Raw genomic sequence first — 23,602 nt, 5'->3', positions numbered from 1 at the left:
ATCAAATAGAGACATTAACTAAGGACAGTCAACATTATACCATGCAGGAGATAGATGACATACTCGAAATATCCAACTCAAGTGCTGAAAATCATCTGCATTAACTTGGTTAGATTAATCACTTTGATGTTTGGGCCTGCAGCCCTCCACCTTCAGGCCTCAGCTACCAGAGTGTACCTTTCACAGGAGAGATTTATTTCCCAAGGAGACAGACAGGAGATGGAACCCTAAAACTTGCCTTTTAATTGTGCTCTTTAACATGATGCTGGGGACTGGAGAAGGACTGGCCAATTTCCAGGACCTGCAATGGTCTGTTTTGTTTTTGTTTTTTTCTTCTTCTTTATACTTTTCATTAGCTTTGCCTGTTTACTAGGATGTGGGTCGAAGTTTTTCTTTGTATGCTCACAATTTACTCACTTCAGAAGCCACAAGGAGCCATCAGAGAAACCGTGCATTTCATAAGTTATAGCTAATCAGAAACCCAGTGTTCATTATTCTATGTTTTTTCCTGGAGCAAATAGTTACTGGAACCACAAAGTAAATAATAAAACTTAATACCTCTACACCGTAGCATTTTACATGGATTCACCTGAGCTTTATTTATTTACACACCAGAGTGAGCATCTGAACTGCCCTTTGGTGTGGGCAGCAAAACCTTTCAGTGAGTTCCCCCGAGCTGCGTGAGAAATAGGAGCATTTTATCTGCATTTAAAACACATGAGGCTGGGTATTAGGAACTTACAGATACTGTGACTTTTAATTATCTGAGTTATACATGTTACCAAACCAGGCTTGGGCTCCCCATAGTGCACGTGGGCTCTGGCATGTTCAACTCTTTGTGATGCCATGGACCGCAGTGCAACAGGCTGCTCTCTTAGTGGGGTTTCCCAGGCAAGAAGCCTGGAGTGGGTTGCCGTTTCCTTATCCAGGGGATCTTCCCAACACAGGGAAGAGGAGTTAGGAAGAGTCCTGTGGATCAAGGGTAAGGGGGAAGAAGTGACAAAACACAAACCGTTGGGTGTTTGATGCTTCCCCTGGCACGGTTCAGTTCAGTCGCTCAGTCGTGTCCAGCTCTTTGCAACCCCTTGGACTGCAGCACGCCTGGCTTCCCTGTCCATCACCAAAACTCCCGGAGCTTACTCAAACTCATGTCCATCGAGTCGGACATGGATGCCATCCAACCATCTCATCCTCTGTCATCCCCTTCTCCTCCTGTCTTCAATCTTTCCCAGCATCAGGGTCTTTTCCAATAAGTGTGTTTTTCACATCAGGTGGCCAAAGTATTCTACTCCAATTGAAAATCCATGCACAGGATTTTCCCAGAGGCTCATGGGAAATAGATGGGGAAACAGTGGAAACAGTGTCAGACTTTATTTTTCTGGGCTCCAAAATCACTGCAGATGGTGACTGCGGCCATGAAATTAAAAGACGCTTACTCCTTGGAAGGAAAGTTATGACCAACCTAGATAGCATATTCAAAAGCAGAGACATTACTTTGCCAACAAAGGTCCATCTAGTCAACGCTATGGTTTTTCCTGTGGTCATGTATGGATGTGAGAGTTGGACTGTGAAGAAGGCTGAGTGCCAAAGAATTGATGCTTTTGAACTGTGGTGTTCGAGAAGACTCTTGAGAGTCCCTTGGACTGCAAGGAGATCCAACCAGTCCATTCTGAAGGAGATCAGCCCTGGGATTTCTTTGGAAGGAATGATGCTGAAGGTGAAACTCCAGTACTTTGGCCACCTCATGCGAAGAGTTGACTCATTGGAAAAGACTCTGATGCTGGGAGGGATTGGGGGCAGGAGGAGAAGGGGACGACAGAGGACGAGATAGCTAGATGGCATCACTGACTCGATGGACGTGAGTCTGAGTGAACTCAGGGAGATGGTGATGGACAGGGAGGCCTGGCGTGCTGCAATTCATGGGGTCGCAAAGAGTCGACACGACTGAGCAACTGAACTGAACTGAACTGCTTGCCCAAGGAACGAGTTGAGCATGAAGAACTGCTGCCACCGTGTGGCTGCCTCAATCAACTTTAAAAGCAGTTCTCAAGTAGTCTTACTATTCAGGAGGCCTGTAGTGGTTTCGTTGCTCAGTCGTGTCCAGCTCTTTGTGACCCCATGGACTCTACCCTGCCAAGCTCCTCTGCCCATGGGATTTTCCAGACAAGAATACTGTAGTGGGTTGCCATTTCCTTTCCAGGGGAAATTCCCGACCCCGGGATCGAACCCTGGTCTCCTGTGTAAGAGACAGATTCCTTACTGACTGAGCTACCAGCGAAGCCTAATTTTATTCAGAAGGTCTGGGAGGCTGTAAATGGCACCTGCCCTTCAAGTAATGTCCCTGGGAAAATCATCAAAAAAGAATTCAAAGCAGGGCCCAATTTCAAGAGGTATATTGTACTCACACTGTGTAAGTCCAAAAGCACTTGGAAATATACTCCACATGACTACCTCCTAAAATGAGGCCAATCAAACCCACCACAAGGAATCACCTCATATTGCTCAGAAAGACCAGTATCAAAAATATCTACTCAAACTAAGTCCCACAGAGGACTCAGAGAAAAAGGAATCCTCCTTCCCTCTTAGTTCGGATGTTAATGGGTACAGGAAATAAGAAAAGCAGCATAGGGATTTCTTAAAAAAAAAAAAAAAAAAAAAAAAACTAAGCATAGGAGAACCTCGCATGAAATGAAAATACCTCCTGCTGTATTAATAAACAAGAAATGTCACAGCTATCAGCGATTTCTGGCCTCCAAATGTGAATGAAGACTCCCAAAACAGCAATCCTGCAGACGCTGCCACCCTCAAGGTGATTGCTGAGGAGCTGGGGAATGATGCAAGAAGCAAGGTGAACAAGGAAACAGGATTCACCCCAGATAGCTCAGATGCATATGAATTCAGGGAACCCAGAGGCTTACATCTTCCCATACACAGAATGCTAAAGTCCTCAATTTGATCTTTGATATTCAGAGTGCCTGTTGCCTTTGTTGCAAATTTGCTTGTAGCCTGACTTCCCCTCCTGCCTCCTCGCTGCAGTTTTCTCAGAGCTATTGAGATGCTATCTCTGGGCTCAGAGTCCTCAACATTCCCACCAAATACAATAACTCTCTCCTTCCAGGTTGTGACTATAAATTTTAGTTGACACTTCTGATCAGGCTATCCTACTCTCCCATTCCTGGGCTTAGATCCAGAGAAAATCAGAATTCAAGATGACACGTGCACTCCTGTTTTCAGGGCAGCATGATTTACAAAAGCGTAGACATCAGAATCAAACCAATTGTCTAAAAACAGAAACTGATGTCTAAGAGGTACACCTCTCCCCCAGAATCCTGCTGAGTCATTAAAAAGTACAGAATAATACCAGTGGCCACAGCATGGATGGACCCAGAGACTAGAATACTAACGGAAGTGAGTCAGAGAGAAAAATAACATAAGATAACCCTGCCTGGTGGGATCTAAAAATTCATACAAAGGAACTCATTTACACAGGAGAAACAGTCTCACAAACTTACAAAACCAACTTAAAATTCTCAAAAAAAAAATGTTAGGGCTGCTGCTGCTAAGTCACGTCAGTCATGTCCCACTCTGTGCGACCCCATAGACGGCAGCCCACCAGGCTCCCCCGTCTCTGGGATTCTCCAGGCAAGAACACTGGAGTGGGTTGCCATTTCCTTCTCCAATGCATGAAAGTGAAAAGTCAAAGTGAAGTCGCTCAGTCATATCTGACTCTTCGCAACCCCATGGACTGTAGCCCACCAGGCTCCTCAGTCCATGGGATTTTCCAGGCAAGAGTACTGGAGTGGGTCGCCAGTACCTTCTCTGAAATGTTAGGGCAGAAGAAGCAATTAAGAGATTGGAATGAACTTCTACACTTTAATATATATCAAATGGAGAAATCAAAAGGACCTACTGAATACCATAGGAAAGGCTAGGGAAGACAGTGTAATCACCTCATAGGAAAAGAGAACCCGAAAGAGAACAGATGAATGTCTAAGTGGAACTGAATCAAGTTCTTGTACACCGGGAACAAACAGGACAACACAAATAAACTCTACTCCAATACACAATAACAAGGAAATTACAGCAGGAAAAAAAAAATCAGCGTGAGGCCTGAAGACAAGTGGTCGCCTTCTGGCTTTCTGCCATAAAACCACTTGCAAAGGTGTGTGGACGGGCACTCCATGTTCACAAGGCCTGCAGGGCAGCCTGTAAGAAACACCTCCCCTCACAAAATGTCCTAGGGCTGGTCAGCGAAAAGGAAGTCCAACTTGGGCAGACCTTAGAAACCAATCTCAACAGGTAAGTTTCAATCACGCCATTCTAAACAAGTCCCATGAAAAGTTGTCAACATCGCTAAGCGTTCAAGAAATGGAAAAAAGTATCACGCGGTATCACCTCACACCAGTCAGAATGGCGATTGTCAGAAGCTCCACAGACAGTAAGTTGTGGAGAGGGTGTGGACAAAAGTGAACTCACCTCCACTGAGGTTGAGGATGGAACTTGGTAAGAGCCACGACAGATGACAGTGTGGAGGTTCCTCAAACCATGAAAAACAGGATGAGATGGGAAGACTTGCTAACACCATAAGCCAAAAGAAACTCCAAGTAATACAAGGTTCCAAGGGTAAGCACAGATCCTAGGAAATTCCGGAGGAATATTTCAGAAGGACACACATTGCCAGCAATTGCATCAAGTACTTTTTACAAGTACTTCTTAGAATAACAGAAAATAAGCCAGAAATAAGAAAACAGGACCTAATTAATCGCAACAGCATTTGCACAGCAAAGGAAACCCTAAAGGAAAGACAAAGACAACCCTCAGAATAGGAAAAATATTGGCAGACAAATATACCCACCTCCATCAAAAATACAAACAACATCCCTGAGGTGGGGGAGAGGGGGGATGTGGTAGGGGAAGGCTAGTCTTTGACTGCAAGTTTTCACTTTCATTTCAGGTTCAAAGGATTTGTTAACAAAATAAGCCACTTGTTCTATACAAATAGATAATACCAATATTTATTAGAGAATTATCTAGCTGACTTTCAATATACTAACATTAAAAGAAAAGAGAAATAAAAACAGCAGAGGATACATCATCAAATTGGGTTTTGACCAACATCCAGATGCAAACAGTGCCAAGAAGTCCCCTGTCACAGCACATCTGGAGTCCCAGTTGGGAAAAGGTCCCAGGCAGTAAGTCCACTCTCTGGGTGAGAGGTCAAAGATTGAAGGTCAGGATTCCTGCTATTAATCCCAGGATGCAAACTAATAACTTCATCAATCTGTGAGCAAACTGCAGCTCTGGTTCCATGTTAATGCTGTTTGTTTTGTCTTGTAAAACTTGGAATGTTATTAAGCCTGGGGTTTAGTCAGCCAGCGCCCCTCCAGGGGCTCAAGAGTCTCAAGATTTTTCCCTTATTTTATATGTCTATTTTAAAAGATGCTTGCTCCTTGGAAGAAAAGCTATGACCAACCTAGACAGCATATTAAAGAACAGAGACATTACTTTGCCAACAAAGGTCCATCTAGTCAAAGCTATGGTTTTTCTAGTAGTCACATATGGATGTGAGAGTTGGACCATAAAGAAAGCTGAGTGCCAAAGATTGATGCTTTTGAACTGTGGTGTTAGAGAAGACTCTTGAGAGACCCTTGGACTACAAGGAGATCAAACCAGTCAAGCCTAAAGGAAATCAGTCCTGAACATTCATTGGAAGGACTGATGCTGAAGCTGAAATTCCAATATGTTGGCCACCTGATTCGAAGAACTGACTCATTGGAAAAGACCCTGATGCTGGGAAAGATTGAAGGCAGGAGGAGAAGGGGACAACAGAGGATGAGATGGTTGCCTACTCTTGCTGGGGCTTGGGGGAGGCAGCCCTCTGGGATCCCCCATTGCCCAGCCAGAGGCAAAAACAGCTAATCTCAACAAATGTCCTGAGAGTGGTCATCAGAAAAGATAACATGAACTCACCCTTGAAAAGAAAGCATATGAAAAGAGGTCAATTTCGCTAAATATGAGAAATGCAAATCAGAACCACTGGAAGGAATGGCCTCACAGCACTCAGTATGGCCATTGTCAGAAACTCAACAAACAACAACTGATGGAGAAGGCCTGGAGAAAGGGGGCCTGAGGCTGGCGATAGACATTAGCGAGAGACACTATGAAGGGTGGTGGGAGGCTTATTAAAACAAAGAAAGTGAGAATCGAGTTAGAACACTCTCTAACACCATACACAAAATGAGCTCCAAATCATAAATCTCTAAAGGTCAGGATGGCTTCTATGAAAGTCTTAAGGAAAACATAGGCAGAATACGTAAGGAGATAAACTACGAGGTCTTTTGGGGTTTGGATGACTTGGAATCCATCTCCTAGAGCAATGGGAAATCAGCCAAAATCAGGAAAATGCAACCTAACTTCAGTTTCAAAGCAGGTGTCCAAAAAAGGAATCCTTCAGGAATGGAGAAGGCAACCCAGAATGCAAAGAAATATTTGCCAACCAAGATACCCACAAGCAATTCATATCCAAAACCAACAAAAACCTCACAATCTGGTAATATTTCAATAAAGTGGATTTCATAAAAATATTCCATAAACCCACCAGGTTCCTCCATCCATGGGATTCTCTGGGCAAGAATACTGGAGTGGGTTGCCATTTCCTTCTCCAGGGGATCTTCTCAACCCGGAGTCAAACCCAGGTCTCCTGCATTGCAGGCAGACGCTTTAACCTCTGAGCCACCAGGGAAGCCATAAAAATATTGCATCCTTCTGTTGTTCAGTTCAGTTCAGTCACTCAGTTGTGTCTGACTGTTTGCAACCTCATGGACCACAGCACGTCTGGCTTCCCTGTTCATCACCAACTCTTGGAACTTGCTCAAACTCATGTCCATTGAGTCAGTGCCATCCAACCATCTCATCCTCTGTCGTCCCCTTCTCCTCCTGCCTTCAGTCTTTCCCAGCATCAGAGTCTTTTCCAATGAGTCAGTTCTTTGCATTAGGTGGCCAAAGTATTGGGAGTTTTAGTATCAGTCCTTCCAATGCTTATTCAGGACTTATTTCCTTTAGAATGGACTGGTTGGATCTCCTTGCAGTCTGAGAGACTCTCAAGAGTCTTCTCCAACACCACAGTTCAAAGGCATCAATCTTTGGGTGCTCAGCTTTCTTTATGGTCCAACTCTCACATCCATACATGACTACTGGAAAAGCCATAGCTTTGACTAGATGGGCCTTTGTTGGCAAAGTGATGTCTGCTTTTTAATATGCTGTCTAGGTTTGTCATAGCTTTTCTTCCAAGAAGCAAGTGTCTTTTAATTTCATGACTGCAGTTACCATCTGCAGTGATTTTGAAGCCCAAGAAAATTAAGTCTGTCATGGTTTCCATTGTTTTCCCATCTCTTTTCCATGAAGTGATAAGACCGGATGCCATGATCTTCATTTTTTGAATGTTGAGTTTAAGCCAGCTTTTTCACACTCTTTCACTTTAATCAAGAGGCTCTTTAGTTCCTCTTGTAAGGTAAGTGCAGAGAAAGAGAGTGAGCCAGGTAGTCAGGCAAGAAAAGGGAAATTTATTGGAAGGAAAAGAGAGGGTGACTGGCTCTTAAGGAGAACCAGTGTCCTCCTTTTCTGACATAGTCCTTCTTTTATCCCACCAATGAAAAATTCTCTGAAGGAATGGTCACGTAGCCAGAGGTCTGGAATCTGGTGGTCTTGCAGCTTTGAGAAGATAGGTGCCAGTGAGATAACAGGATGCCATTTGGGCAATTTGGTCAGTCTCACAGATCACTGTGATTTTATTTTTTGCGAGGTCGACATAACGAGCCATCTTATCAATAAGACCCCATGTGGGCCCTATCATTTCAGCCTTTTTAATTTAGGGTAAGGGCCAAAGGTCAATCTTCTGTAACTGCTTCCTGCAGGACAGGGGCATCATGGGGGTAAGGTAAGAAAAGGCTGGAATGCGGGTCCAGGGGGTTAGTGTGGGGTTGAAGTTTTTGATAATCTGAGTTAAAAGTAGCTCGTGGATAGTTCGATTGGTGAACGCTTGTAAGCGATCCTAAAGAAATTTTGAAAAAAGACGCATTAAACATGGGCTGAAAGTTAGAATAAGGGTAAGTAGAAGGAGAGAGCCTAGAAAAGGTAGGACCCAGGGCATCCAATTCCAATTGCTTAACCAGTATTCCCATGAATTACTGAGGTGTTGACACATTCTCGAGGCCCTGTTTGTCAGACTTCTTGTTGCTTCCTTTACAACGCCTGATTTATTGGCATAGAAACAGCAGCCTTCCTCCAAAAATAGGCATAGGCCTCCTTTTTCTGCTGTGAGGAGGTCTAATCCTCTTCTGTTTTGGAGGACCACGGCTGCCAGGGAATCTAGCTGGTTTTGGATCGTGATAAGGCTGTTAGCTATTTCTTCTAGGCTGTCAGTGAGGTGTGAAGTTTGAACTGTAAAAGAAGAGGGAGTAAGAGTAAAATCATGATGCAATGGCTCATGTCTAAGGGGAGGAAATGATAAAAATAAGAATTCAGGTGTAGAAATCAATTTGGGTTGGTGTGAACTCTATGAAATCTCCCTGGAGCCAAAGATTAGTTATAAAGTCAAGGAGTAAGGGGAGATCAGTAACAGTGGTATTTCCAGGAAAGGTAAGGGCTTGTGTTACTAAGTGAAGGAAAGTGGATAATGAATTCATCTAGGTTGATCACAGTAAGAGGAGGGCCACACCCACAAAAAACAAGAACCATAGAGAAGTAGGTAAAACAGAGAAAGCTTTTGAATGATAGTCCACTCAGGGGGAGACACAGAGTAAATTCCTACTCTGAATAGGGTAAGTAGGGGAAATCCGAGTCCAATTAGTAATCAATACATCTGTTTTTGTTTTACTTATCGATATTTGTTTTTGGCTGTTCTGTTTCTTCTGGAATTCGATCCAGTCAAAGCCTAGTGGGTCCCAGAGCAATGCTGGTGTAGCAAGAAGCATCTGAGCGGGGAATGTTTCTTGGCAGAGATGGAGAGTCTCCTGTGGCCCACTTTAATCTAGAGATATGAAACCAAGAGGAATGACCTGCTAGTTTGGCAGCTTTTGGTGTGGTTAGAATGACCTCAAATGGACCAGTCCATTGAAGTTGCAGATCCTTATGGTGTAAGGTTTTAAGCAGGACTGGATCCCTGGGTATGAGTGTTAAGTCAGCTGAATTCGTTTGATGAGGCTTTGGGAGACAGCAATCTGCATGATCTCTCATGAGCTGTCTAATAAGGTTAAGAGACGGAAGATAATCTCCCAGCAAGGGGCTCACAGTAGGGAACTGACCTAAGAGAAAAGGGCGTCCCATACATAAACTCCTAAGGACTGAGGAAAAAAGGGGCCCGTGGAGTAGCCCTAATGTGAGCCAAAGTCATGGGAAGGAGTTCAGCCCATGGCCTTTGTAGTTCTAGAGAGAGTTTGGTTAGGTGCATTTTGAGAATAGAATTTGCCTTTTCTACTTTTCCCGAGGACTGGGGGTCTATAAGGAATATGTAATTTCCAGGTTATGCCAAGGGATTAGGCTACCTGTTGAGTGATTTGGGAGATAAAAGCTGGCCCATTATTGGATTGGAGAGAGAGTGGGAGGCCAAAGCGAGGGATGATTTCTTGTATGAGAAACTGTGCTACCTCTGAGTCAGTATCTGATCTCGTGGGAAAAACCTCAATCCACCCTGAAAAAGTGTCTGCTAGAGCAAGCATGCTTTTATTTTTCTTGTTGGAGGCATGTGAGTGAAGTCAATTTGCCAGTCCTCTCCTGGGATATGTCCTGGAGCCTGATGTGTTGGGAATGAGAGAATAGGTTTTAGGGCTCCCTGCAGTGAGACTGAGGAGCAGATAATGCATGAGTGAGTGACTTGTCATAGGAGTGAAAGAAGGTTAGGATAGGTGATAAGAGGTCTTAAGAGATGATAAAGAGGTTTAGTGCCTATGTGTAGGGCCTGATGAATGTCTGTAAGAGTCTGTGTAGCCTGAGATTGGGGAAGGACATAGCAACCCTGTTTTTGTAACCAATCTCCTTGTGGTTGTGCTCCCTCTTGTAATAATCATGTTTTTTCTTCAGGGATGTAAAGGGGCTTTAAGTTCAGTTCAGTTCAGTTAAGTCGCTCAGTCGTGTCCGACTCTTTGCGACCCCATGAATCGCAGCACGCCAGGGCTCCCTGTCCATCACCAACTCCCGGAGTTTACTCAAACTCACGTCCATCGAGTCAGTGATGTCATCCAACCATCTCATCCTCTGTCATCCCCTTCTCCTCCTGCCTTCAATCTTTCCCAGCATCAGGGTCTTTTCCAGTGAGTCAGCTCTTTGCCTCAGGTGGCCAAAGTATTGGATCTTCAGCTTCAGCATCAGTCCTTCCAATGAATATTCGGAACTGATTTCCTTTAGGATGGACTGGTTGGATCTCTTTGCAGTCCAAGGGACCCTCAAGAGTCTTCTCCAACACCACAGTCCAAAAGCATCAATTATTCGGCGCTCAGCTTTCTTTATAGTCCAACTCTCACATCCATACCTGACTACTGGAAAAACCATAGCCTTGACTAGACGGACCTTTGTTGGCCAAATAATGTCTCTGCTTTTTAATATGCTGTCTAGGTTGGTCATAACTTTCCTTCCAAGGAGTAAGTGTCTTTTAATTTCATGGCTGCAGTCACCACCTGCAGTGATTTTGAAGCCCCAAAAAATAAAGTCTGCCATTGTTTCCACTGTTTCCCCATCTGTTTCCCATGAAGTGATGGAACCGAATGCCATGATCCTAGTTTTCTGAATGTTGAGCTTTAAGCCAACTTTTCTCTCTCCTTTTCACTTTCATCAAGAGGCCCTTTAGTTTCTCTGCTTTCTGCCATAAGGGTGGTGTCATCTGCATATCTGAGGTTATTGATATATCTCCTGGCAATCTTGATTCCAGCTTGTGCTTCTTCCAGCCCAGCATTTTTCATGATGTACTCTGCATATAAGTTAAATAAGCAGGGTGACAATATACAGCCTTGACATACTCCTTTTCCTATTTAGAATCAGTCTGTTGATCTATGTCCAGTTCTAACTGGACCTGCATACAAATTTGCCTCCTGACCTACATACAGATTTCTCAAGAGGCAGGTCAGGTGGTCTGGTATTTCCATCTCTTGAAGAATTTTTCACAGTTTGTGGTGATCCACACAGTCAAAGGCTTCAGCGTAGTCAATAAAGCAACTGACCTTTCCTGAAATGATGCAGTATTAAGTCATGTCTTTAAATCTGTTTTCATGCCAAAATCTTACCAATATGTAATAAATTTAGAAAGACTAGGTGACAAAATATCCAGCACAATACTTGTATATTTTTAGTATCATATAGAACAAATCCCAGGAACTATGAACCCTCTGGATCATATGTGGTTTATTCCTTGCATCATTTCAAACATAGAAAGTAGGGCCTATGAGGTTTGTTTGCTCACAATATGTTTACATCTCCCACATTCATACCAGTATACATCAGATTTGCTACTTTTTTAATTAACCAATACTTACAGTGATTATTTAATATCTTTCTATAAACCTCATTTTATGTTGTAAAAGGCCTCCATTTTGAAAATCTACATTGTACAGAAGCACATGTCTTTAATGTCTCCAGACAAAAGCCTTACAGTTCATTTTAATGTTTGCACTTTGGGGTGCAACTTACAGGGAGGGCCTGAAAAAAGAATAGGAGGGGACTATTAAGTATTTTTAGTAAAATGTTGCCTTTGTCTTGTGCAGAACATGTAGAATATATGCTTTAATTTAGTTAATATTTTTTAAAAGGTAGAAATACTTTATTACTGTAATTAAAACAATTCTTAATCAAAATTTCTGAAATTCTTGTAGTTTTTTTCATACTTATCTGAAGTTGTTTACAAACTTAGTTTTATTTGAAATGTGATTCCCAGCCTCTCTTGCAAAAAAAACAAGTGGGTTTCTGCTAATGAACTGAGCAGACATTTTTATATTTTTACATACCTTTTGAGCTGTGTAACTTAATATTTGGATACTTGACAATTTGTTTTATTATATAATTGATAAAATGGTGATTTGTATTAACATTAGCTCAATGATATATTTATACTGTCTAGGAACATGTGGTTATAGTTCTGTGGAAGAAATAATTTGTCAGTGTTCACTAGCTTGTAAAAATCTAGTGCAAGAGCTTAAACATTAAAAAATTATGAAATGCATTTATCGTCAAAAAAAAAAAGATGCTTTGGGTTATGATGACATAAATAGTTCAACATAATGAAATGACACAGAAATATGGGCATCGATCTGTGCCACTAATTTAAAGATGCAGTGGGTTTTGCCTTGATTTGTTTTTATATCCTCAACCAAGAAATGACACATGGATAATAGATATTGTCTGCTTTGTTGTTCCCAGGACATGTTGCACAGAAGTTTTTCCATTATTAACACATCCTTGGTATTGACAAGAGGGTTATCATATTCTCTTTTTCATGGACTCTTGTCAAATGGTCATAACTACAAACAAGAACAAAATTATTCTAAAGGCAGTTTTCAGGAAAATAGATTTCAGCTGCATCTGCTCATGCTTCAGTCAACATTATAGAGCTTAAATTTAATCTTAATTTATTCACATAATCAATAAACTATGTATTAGGCTAAGGGCTAGGGATACAAAGCTGACTACAACTTGATCGCATAGTCTTATCCAGTATTTATTAAAATGTATTTTTTTCAGAGTTGTTCCTCAATGTAGCCATAAAATCTCTGTGTTTTGGAAACACAGTTAAGCACATACCAGACATTTGGGGGGCAAATTGAAGACTGAACTGATTCAGAACTATCTGCTTCCCACTCAAGCTGGAGCAATGTAGTCACAGGTCTCTGCTGTGAGAACTCGAGCTGATCTACCTGTAAAATCTGGGCATTATCATCATTCTCCTATTCATTAAAGGGAGACTAGAAAATTCCACCCATCAGCCTGGACAAATAGCAAGGATTCTTATTATTTCCCTGACCCTATGGGTGTGATCATTCAAATTATATTGGATACTAAAGCCTGCTCCAAGCGTAGCTGTGAGTTCCAAATTTATATATGTGGAATAGAGACACAAATTGGGAAAAAACATAAAATATACCCATAACTAGTGAAGTGACAGAAGAAGTGACAAAAGAATACTTTGTTGTTAAATGATTTTTCCAAAGTACAGAAACTGCTGGACTCCAACAGAAAATAAATTCTGTTGACTAGGTAATAATAATAATAAATCACAAGGCATTTTAAGAGATAAATATCCAAGAGAGAGAATGAACACACATAATAACACCAAAAAAAGGGAAAGATTGTGTAAAACTCTTTAAAATAAGAATATTAAAATGGCTTTATGAATACAATTTAGCAATGTTTTCTTAAAGTTAAAGCTTTCTGTGTCATGTTTAACAAATTTTTGCCTATTCCAAGATTATAAATATATTTTCCTGTTTTCTTCTAGAAACATTGTTTTAATTTTTGTATTAGTCAAGAAGTAGAGTAGAAGATATTTTCTATGCAAATACTGACAAAAATCTCCTATCCAGTGTACATTAAAAATACTACAAATCAATAAGATAAAGATAGATAATCCAACAAAATAGTAGGCAAAAAACTTGAAAAAGTACCTCACCAAAAGGATAGCAAAATGGCCAATGAATATTTGAAAAAATGTTCAATGTCATCAGTTACAACCAAAATGAAAATTTGGGCTTTCCTGATGGCTCAGATGGTAAAGAATGTTCCTACAATGCAAGAGACTGGAGTTAGATTCCTAGGTTGGGAAGATTCCTTGGAGAATGAAGTGTCTACCCACTGCAGAATTCTGGCCTGGAGAATTCCATAGACAGAGGAGCCTGGTGGGCTACAGTCCATGGGATCATAAAAAGTCAAGTATGACTGAACGATTAACACTTAGTTTAAATGAAAATGTTGATATATGGTAAAACCAATACAATATTGTAAAGTTAAAAAATAAAATAAAAAAGAAAATTTAAAACATTGTGAGATACCACTGCACATCCAGCAGAATGTCTAAAATTATGAAGGCTGTCAATACCAAGGATTGGCAAAGATGTGAAGCAACTAGAATTCTTATATATTGATGAATTTGATTGCATATTGTTATGCTCACTTTGGAAAATAGTTTTGCAGCAACGATTAAAGCTAAACCCATGTGTACTTATAACCAGTATTTCAATATATAGGTATATACCTAATTGAAGTATACTTATGTCTCCCTAAGACATATGGGGGCAGAAGTGCACCGGCTGCAATGGACCACGCAGAAGTGTGGCCAAGAGGAGCTACCCCTCACCCAAGGTCAGGGACCATGGCCGAGAGGAGCTACCTCACGCACGAGGTCAGGGGCAGCAGCCGAGAGGAGCAACCCCACATCCAAGGAGCGGTGGCAGCGCGGGCGCAGGAGGGCCAAGAGGAGTTACTCCACGTTCAAGGTCAGGAGGGGATGCTGTGAGGAGATACCCCCCATCCAAGGTAAGAGAAACCCAAGTAAGATGGTAGGTGTTGCGAGAGGCATCAGAGGGCAGACACACAAACCATAATCACAGAAAACTAGTCAATCTAATCACACAGAGCACAGCCTTGTCTAACTCAATGAAACTAAGACATGCCATGTGGGGCCACCCAAGACAGGAGGGTCATGGTGGAGAGGTCTGACAGAATGTGGTCCACTGGAGAAGGCAATGGCAAACCACTTCAGTATTCTTGCCTTGAGAATCCCATGAACAGTATGAAAAGGCAAAATGATAGGATACTGAAAGAGGAACTCCCCAGGTCGGTAGGTGCCCAATATGCTACTGGAGATCAGTGGAGAAATAATTTCAAAAAGAATGAAGGAATGGAGCCAAAGCAAAAAGAATACCCAGTTGTGGATGTGACTGGTGATAGAAGCAAGGTCCGATGCTGTAAGAGCAATATTGCATAGGAACCTGGAATGTTAGGTCCATGAATCAAGGCAAATTGGAAGTAGTCAAACAGGAGATGGCAAGAGTGAACGTCAACATTCTAGGAATCAGCAAACTAAAATGGACTGGAATGGGTGAATTTAACTCAGATGACCATTATATTTACTACTGCAGGCAGGAATCCCTTAGAAGAAATGGAGTAGCCATCATGGTCAAGAAAAGAGTCTGAAATGCAGTTCTTGGATGCAATCTCAAAAATGACAGAATGATCTCCGATCGTTTCCAAGGCAAACCATTCAATATCACAGTAATCCAAGTCTATGCCCCAAACAGTAATTCTGAAGAAGCTGAAGTTGAACGGTTCTATAAAGACCTACAAGACCGTTTAGAACTAACACCCAAAAAAGATGTCCTTTTCCTTATAGGGGACTGGAATATAAAAGTAGGAAGTCAAGAAATACCTGGGGTAACAGGCAAATTTGGCCTTGGAATACGGAATGAAGCAGGGCAAAGGCTAATAGAGTTTTGCCAAGAGAATGCACTGGTCATAGCAAACACCCTCTTCCAACAACACAAGAGAAGACTCTACACATGGACATCACCAGATGGTCAACACCAAAATCAGATTGATTATATTCTTTGCAGCCAAAGATGAAGAAGCTCTGTACAGTCAACAAAAACAAGACTGGGAGCTGACTGTGGCTCAGATCATGAACTCCTTATTGCCAAATTCAGACTGAAATTGAAGAAACTAGGGAAAACCACTAGACCATTCAGGTATGACCTAAATCAAATCCCTTATGATTATAGAGTGGAAGTGAGAAATAGATTTAAGGGCCTAGATCTGATAGATAGAGTGCCTGATGAACTATGGACAGAGGTTCGTGACATTGTACAGGAGACAGGGATCAAGACCATCCCCATGGAAAAGATATGCAAAAAAGCAAAATGGCTGTCTGGGGAGGCCTTACAAATAGCTGTGAAAAGAAGAGAAGTGAAAAGCAAAAGAGAAAAGGAAAGATATAAGCATCTGAATGCAGAGTTCCAAAGAATAGCAAGGAGAGGTAAGAAAGCCTTCCTCAGCGATCAATGCAAAGAAATAGAGGAAAACAACAGAATGGGAAAGACTAGAGATCTCTTCACGAAAATTAGAGATACCAAGGGAACATTTCATGCAAAGATGGGTTCGATAAAGGACAGAAATGGACCTAACAGAAGCAGAAGATATTTAGAAGAGGTGGCAAGAATACACAGAACTATACAAAAAAGATCTTCATGACCAAGATAATCACGATGGTGTGATCACTGACCTAGAGCCAGACATCCTGGAATGTGAAGTCAAGTGGGCCTTAGAAAGCATTGAATCAGTTCTAATGAGGTGGATGAAACGGGAACCTATTATACAGAGTGAAGTAAGCCAGAAATATCATGTATACTAACAATACAGTATACTAATGCATATATATGGAATTTAGAAAGATGGTAACAATAACCCTGTGTATGAGACAGCAAAAGAGACACTGATGTATAGAACAATCTTTTGGACTCTGTGGGAGAGGGAGAGGATGGGATGATTTGGGAGAATGGCATTGAAAAATATGTATAATATCATATATGAAATGAGTCGCCAGTCCAGGTTCAATGCACGATACTGGGTGCTTGGGGCTGGTGCACTGGGATGACCCAAAGGGATGGTATGGGGAGGGAGGAAGAAGGAGGGTTCAGGATGGGGAACACATGTATGCCTGTGGCGGATTCATTTCGATATATGGCAGAACCAATACAATATTGTAAAGTTTAAAAATAAAATAAAATTAAAAAAAAAAAAAGAAAGCATCACTATGAACAAAGCTGGTGGAGGTGATGGAATTCCAGTTGGACTATTTCAAATCCTGAAAGATGATGCTGTGAAAGTGCTGCACTCAATATGCCAGCAAATTTGGATAACTCAGCAGTGGCCACAGGATTGGAAAGAAAGGCAATGCCAAAAAATGCTCAAACTACCGCACAATTGCACTCATCTCACATGCTAGTAAAGTAATGCTCAAAATTCTCCAAGCCAGGCTTCAGCAATACATGAACCGTGAACTTCCAGATGTTTAAGCTGGTTTTAGAAAAAGCAGAGGAACCAGAGATCAAATTGCCAACATCCACTGAATCATCAAAAAAGCAAGAGAATTCCAGAAAAACATCTATTTCTGCTTTCTTCACTGTGCCAAAGCCTTTGACTGTGTGGATCACAATAAACTGTGGAAAATTCTGAAAGAGATGGGAATACCAGACCACCTGACCTGCCTCTTGAGAAACCTATACGTAGGTCAGGAAGCATCAGTTAGAACTGGACATGGAACAACAGCCTGGCTCCAAATAGGAAAAGGAGCATGTCAAGGCTACATATTGTCATCCTGCTTATTTAACTTCTATGCAGAGTACATCATGAGAAACGCTGGGCTGGAAGAAGCACAAGCTGGAATCAAGGTTGCCGGGAGAAATATCAACCTCAGATATGCAGATGACACCACCCTTATGGCAGAAAGTGATGAGGAACTAAAAAGCCTCTTGATGAAAGTGAAGAGGAGAGAGAAAAGTTGGCTTAAAGCTCAACATTCAGAAAACAAAGATCATGGCATCTGGTCCCAACACTTCATGGGAAATAGATGGGGAAACAGTGGAAACAGTGTCAGACTTTATTTGGGGGGCTTCCAAATCACTGCAGATGGTGATTGCAGCCATGAAGTTAAAAGACGCTTACTCCTTGAAAGGAAAGTTATGACCAACCTAGACAGCATATTAAAAAGCAGAGACATTACTTTGCCAACAAAGGTTCGTCTAGTCAAGGCTATGGTTTTTCCAGTGGTCATGTATGGATGTGAGAGTTGGACTGTGAAGAAAGCTGAATGACGAAGAATTGATGGTTTTGAACTGTGGTGTTGAAGACCCTTGAGAGTCCCTTGGACTGCAAGGAGATCCAACCAGTCCATCCTAAAGGAGATCAGTCCTGGGTGTTCATTGGAAGGACTGATGTTGAAGCTGAAACTCCAATACTTTGGCCACCTCATGCAAAGAGTTGACTCATTGGAAAAGACTCTGATGCTGGGAAGGATTGGGGGCAAGAGGAGAAGGGGACGACAGAGAATGAGATGGTTGGATGGCATCACTGAGTCAGTGGACATGAGTTTGGGTAAACTCCAGGAGTTGGTGATGGACAGGGAGGCCTGGTGTGTTGTGATTCATGGGGTCACAAAGAGTTGGACATGACTGAGCGATTGAACTGAACTGAACGGAATGAATGTAAAGATATAATAAGATGAGAATTATGAAAGAAATTATAAGACAGATGAAAAACAGAATGAAAAATTGCATATATATCTTCTGGGGGCTCAAAGGGAAACAGTAGTACTCAAAGATAGAATGTCTGAGACACATACATAATTTAATAAAAGATGTCTTTCAATTAAATGAGCACATTGAGTTTTAAATAGAGTAAATTAAATCTACACCCAGTTCCAATGTAATAAAAGGACAGATTGCCAGAGGAAAAAATAATCTTTAAAACTGCCAGAATTAAAGTTCTCACTGATACAGTGGGAATTTGCATATTAGCAAGGGTACCTAGAATAATCTATGTAGCAATGAATTAGAGTTAGGGATATCAGTATGAGCTCATGTTTAATTTAGATCCAGATGATTACTTAGAGAAATATTTGTTGATATGTATATATACAAAGGTTAATACGCACATATATGTTTCTTTGCTGTCAGTTGAGAAAGCCTAAAAGAAAAAAAAAAAAAGTCTAATACCAATAAGCAAATCTAGTGCCCAAATCTTGGTCTCTCATACCATCTCTAATAAAAGGAACAAAGAAGGGTCCTGGGAGAAGTGACTGATTCTAAGACTGAATCAGGAAGTACAAGGGTGAGCATTGAACATTTTATAGTACCAGAAAGTAAGAAGAAAAAAGCCAAAATCCCACAGTGATGGGATTATGTCAAAGGAGTGCAGGAGCTCCCCATGGCCAAAGCTGAAATAATTTGAGCAACAAAGTAAATGAAGTAGTGCTGAATTATAACTCAAAGCATAAAATAAATATCTATATGTCCACACTGATACAAATAAATGGTTGAAAAAACTAATATGTGGGAGAAGAGACACATTTCTTATAGAGTAGAATTTCAAGTAATTTATGTAGATGGTTTTCCTTCAAGGAAGTGGAGTATAGCTCCCCACTCATGAGACATGGACTGCAAATAATGGCTTCCTTCCAAATAATAAGTGTAAAAAGAAGGAAAGAGTGACTTTATGTTGGAGAAATCTATCAAACACTATCTCAGCCAGGTGATCAAGGTCAACATCAACAGTGGTTAAACACAGTGAGAGCACATACTCCTGACATGATGTGATGAAAATGATACTTTACCCCTGGGTTTCCTCCCACAAAATCCATATTTCATTTTTATACTGAGGAAAAAAAGATCAGACAATTTCCAGTAATGGGGCATCCTACAAAATATCTGATCATTACTCCTCAAAATTATCAAAGTCATGAAAAGCAAGAGAAGCCTGAGAAACGGCCCAAAAAGGAAACATAATAACTAAAAGCAGTATGTTGTCTTGAATGGGATCTTCAAACATATAATGAACATTAGGTAAAAACCACAGTAATCTGAGCAGACCATGGGTTTAGTTAATAATACTGTGTTTACATAGGTTCCTTAGAATTCCCATGTGGCTCTAGTGGAAAGAACCCGCTTGCCAATGCAAAAGACGTGGGCTCAGTTCCTGAGTTGGGAAGATCCCCTGGAGGAGGGCACGGCAACCCACTTCAGTCTTGTTGCTGGAGAATCTCATGGACAGAGGAGCCTGACGGGCTATGGTCCTGAGGATCACAAAGAGTCGGATATGACGGAAATGACTTAGCGCAGATGCATGGGTTGATTAATTATAACAAATGTTTCAAACTAATGTAAGATGTTAATAAAAAGGAATGTGGGTGTCAGGTTATGGGAACCAGCTGTACTATATTCCCAATTTTTCTGTAAATCTAGAACTTTCCTAAAAAGTAAAATATATTTTAAAAAGTACTTTCTATCAAGGAATGCCAATTGGAATAACAGCAAAGTTGGCAATTATAGCTATTAGTGGTGATAGAAGATTGATTATATGCAAACTGATTGATCAAATAAATATATTGAAGATAATGGGTGCAAGGTTTCTCATTTTTAAGGAAGACAATTATAAACATAGAAAAAGCATAACTAAGAATGAATTCTGTAATATTGGATACAGCAATATAAATTCAGGATTTTAGAAGTAGGTAAATGACAATGATAGAGAGAGAGAGAGAAATCTAAATATATGTGATTACTCACCCACTTTCTCTTCACATATACACATATTCCTTAGCTTGATCCACTTTGCAGGCCTAAGAGAAGTGACATCCTAATAGCAGTGAGTACATCTGGAATCCAGATCTAGTTTTCTAAATGCTACTGCCCACCAGAATAAACCAATGCTCCTTGTGACTGAAAACAGGAATATACTCAAAGAATGACAGGGATTTGTCAAAAGGCCAGAGTCCTGCTTCTGAGGTCTTCCACTGACCTTGCCTGGGATAATTTCAACATCAAAATAAATAACATTAGTATCTGATTATAACCCACTGAATGAAATTAAGAAGCCATGGGTACAAAGATATAAATGAATTCATTGGAAGTTCATTGAGAAAGGGGTATTTTCACAGTCTTAAAGTCATTTCACATGAATTCTTAATAATTACAAAAGGAAAAAGAATAACTTTATAATGGAGAAACCAGGCATACACCAGGCTTAGTAAAAGGATTAAACATTACCAGTAATGGGACAAATCAAAACAGTGAAGTTTGTCTTGAAGCAATGAGAAAACACCACATTACTCTGTGACTTTTCTGCCAATGATATAAAATCTAGATCTAAACATTAAGACTATTAGAAGAACTCAAATTGAGTCATTCTTCAAAATAACCACCCAGTAGTCTTCAAGCAGAGACATTACTTTGCTGACAAAGGTCCATTTAGTGAAAGCTATGGTTTTTCCAGTAGTCATGTATGGATGTGAGAGTTGGACTATAAAGAAAGCTGAGCACCAAACAATTGATGCTTTTAAACTGCGGTGTTGGAGAGGACTCTTGAGGGTCCTTTGGACTGCAAGGAGATCAAACCAGTCAATCCTAAAGGAAATCAGCCCTGAATTGGAAGGACTGATGCTGAAGCTGAAACTCCAATACTTTGGCCACCTGATGCAAAGAACAGTCTCATTGGAAAATACCCTGATGCTGGGAAAGACTGAAGGCAGGAGGAGAAGGGGATGACAGAGGATAAGATGGTTTGATGGCATCACCGACTCAATGGACAAGAGTTTGAGAGGCTCTGGGAGTTGGTGATGGACAGGGAGGCCTGGCATGCTGCAGTCCATGGGGTCGCAAAGAGTCAGACACAACTGAGTGACTGAACTGAACTGAACTGAGTCTTCAAAAGTGTCAAGATAATAATAATTGAGGAAGCTTCCCAGTTTGGAAGTTTTTGTGTTGAGTTGAATTATAACTATATTTTTTTGTAGTTTATACATTTTATAACTATGGAGAAAGTGTGAGTATTGAATTTGAGACCTTTAAAGAAAGAAAACATTGAGGCAAAATAAACTTTTTTTCAGGCAAAGACTACAGGCTTTTATCATAAGCAAACTGTCAGTGAGAGAGCTATTAAAAGACACTTTATATATCAAAGTCTCTCAAGAGAGAGGCTTGGGGGAGGCTAGGCTTTACTTCTATGAAAGGTTGTGTGTAGCTGGAACTTAGCCCCACATCTTCTGTGCTCCAGATCCAGAGGCCTTCAGAGCAAGCTCAGAATTTCAGCTCCTGGGCAGCAACACATTTCACACTTCTGCTCACAGTTCTTGGCAAAACAAATTTCCCACCAGGAGAGGGGAAGAGACAGTCAATATTTTGAATATATCTCCCACAACTTGATAGAAGGAAAGAGTGCATACACACAAAATATCAAATGATTAACATAGCAAGCATGTTTGTGCATGGAAAGTATTGATGGAAAATAATGAAAAACAAGATTTGGGGGTTTTAGAAATAAGACAGGAAATATAGGGCAATGGAAAGTGAAGGAAATATGAGTTTTAAAGATTCAAGTCTTCATATATTTTGGCATAGAATATGAGTAAGATTGGGTTTTCCTGGTGGCTCAGATGGTATAGATTCTGCCTTCAATGCAGGAGACATGAGTTCAATCCCTGGGTGGGGAAGAAGGGAAGGGAAGGGAATAGAGAAGGGAATGGCTACCCACTCTAGTATTCTTGCCTGGAGAATTCCATGGACAGAGGAGCCTGGTGGGTTACAGTCCATGGGGTGGCAAAGAGTAAGACATAACTGAGTTACTAACACTTTCACTTATCATATTTCAAGAATAAGATTAACTTTTTAATTATTTGGGGATAAATAGGTATTTTAGACACTGCTGTTAAGGATAAAAATATAATGTATACCTTCTTATTTCAATTGAGAAAAAAAGAGGGCTATAAAGAAATCATCTATAACCCACGGCATTGATGTTGTTGTTCAGTTGCTAAATCATGTCAAACTCTTTGCTGCCCCCTTCTCCTCTTGCCCTCAATCTTTCCCAACATTGGGGTCTTTTCCATTGAGTTGGCTTTTCATATCAGGAGGCCAAAATATTGGAACTTCAGCTTCAGCATCAGTCCTTCCAATGGCTGATTTCTTTTAGGATTGACTGGTTTGCTCTCCTTGCAGTCCAAGGGACTCTCAAGAGTCTTCTCCAGCATCATAATTTGAAAGCATCAGTTCTTAAGTGTTCAGCCTTCCTGATGGTCCAACTCTCACATCCATACAGAATTACTGGAAAAACCATGGCTTTGACTATACTGACTTTTAGTAAAGTGAAAAATGCAAAATAAGATAATAGAAACAAGTTAAACTATTCAAACCCCAACTATAATCAAAAGATTTCCCTATTTGTCATCAACATGTAGACCAATATTAAAGATCATCCCTTAGTCTGGGTCATGTTACCTGCATATTTTGAGAAAAAGCTTGGAAGGTTTGTTCTAGGTCAAGGATTTTCACCAATAACCCAGACAGCCCCAAAACTTTTAATAAAATATATCATTTGTAACTTGAGGAATTTTAACATGAATTCAAGATGGATGAAGTTTGCTTTTAGAACAATATCACAGAGACTTTTATCTAAATATTTATGATGCTAAAATGACACAAAAAGTCATAACACACAATTTTTAAAAATAAATAAATAAACAAGAAATTATGAAAGAAACTTAGGAGTAAAGCAAGAGCCAAAAGATAAAAAAGAAAAAAAGTCAAAAATTTTTTAAATAAAAATTTAATTTTTGAAATTTAAAGTCAATTTAAAACTCTACTCTGGACATTAGTGATTTCGAATCAAGAAATTCAAGATATTTTAGAGAAATAAGACTTTTTCTATTATAATATGACAAAATTCATCAAGGGCCTGGAAAATAGGATGAACAATTTCTGGAAAAGAGTAAGAATAAAGGGTAAAGTAACAATATTTTAAAAGGTAATAACAGAATTATCCAAAATTTAAGAAAACCAAAATAAAAATGTTTATCTAATGG

Source organism: Bubalus bubalis, chromosome 15, assembly GCF_019923935.1.
Source record: "Bubalus bubalis isolate 160015118507 breed Murrah chromosome 15, NDDB_SH_1, whole genome shotgun sequence".
In the NCBI taxonomy this organism is placed as follows: domain Eukaryota; kingdom Metazoa; phylum Chordata; class Mammalia; order Artiodactyla; family Bovidae; genus Bubalus; species Bubalus bubalis.
This window is presented reverse-complemented; position numbering follows the sequence as displayed.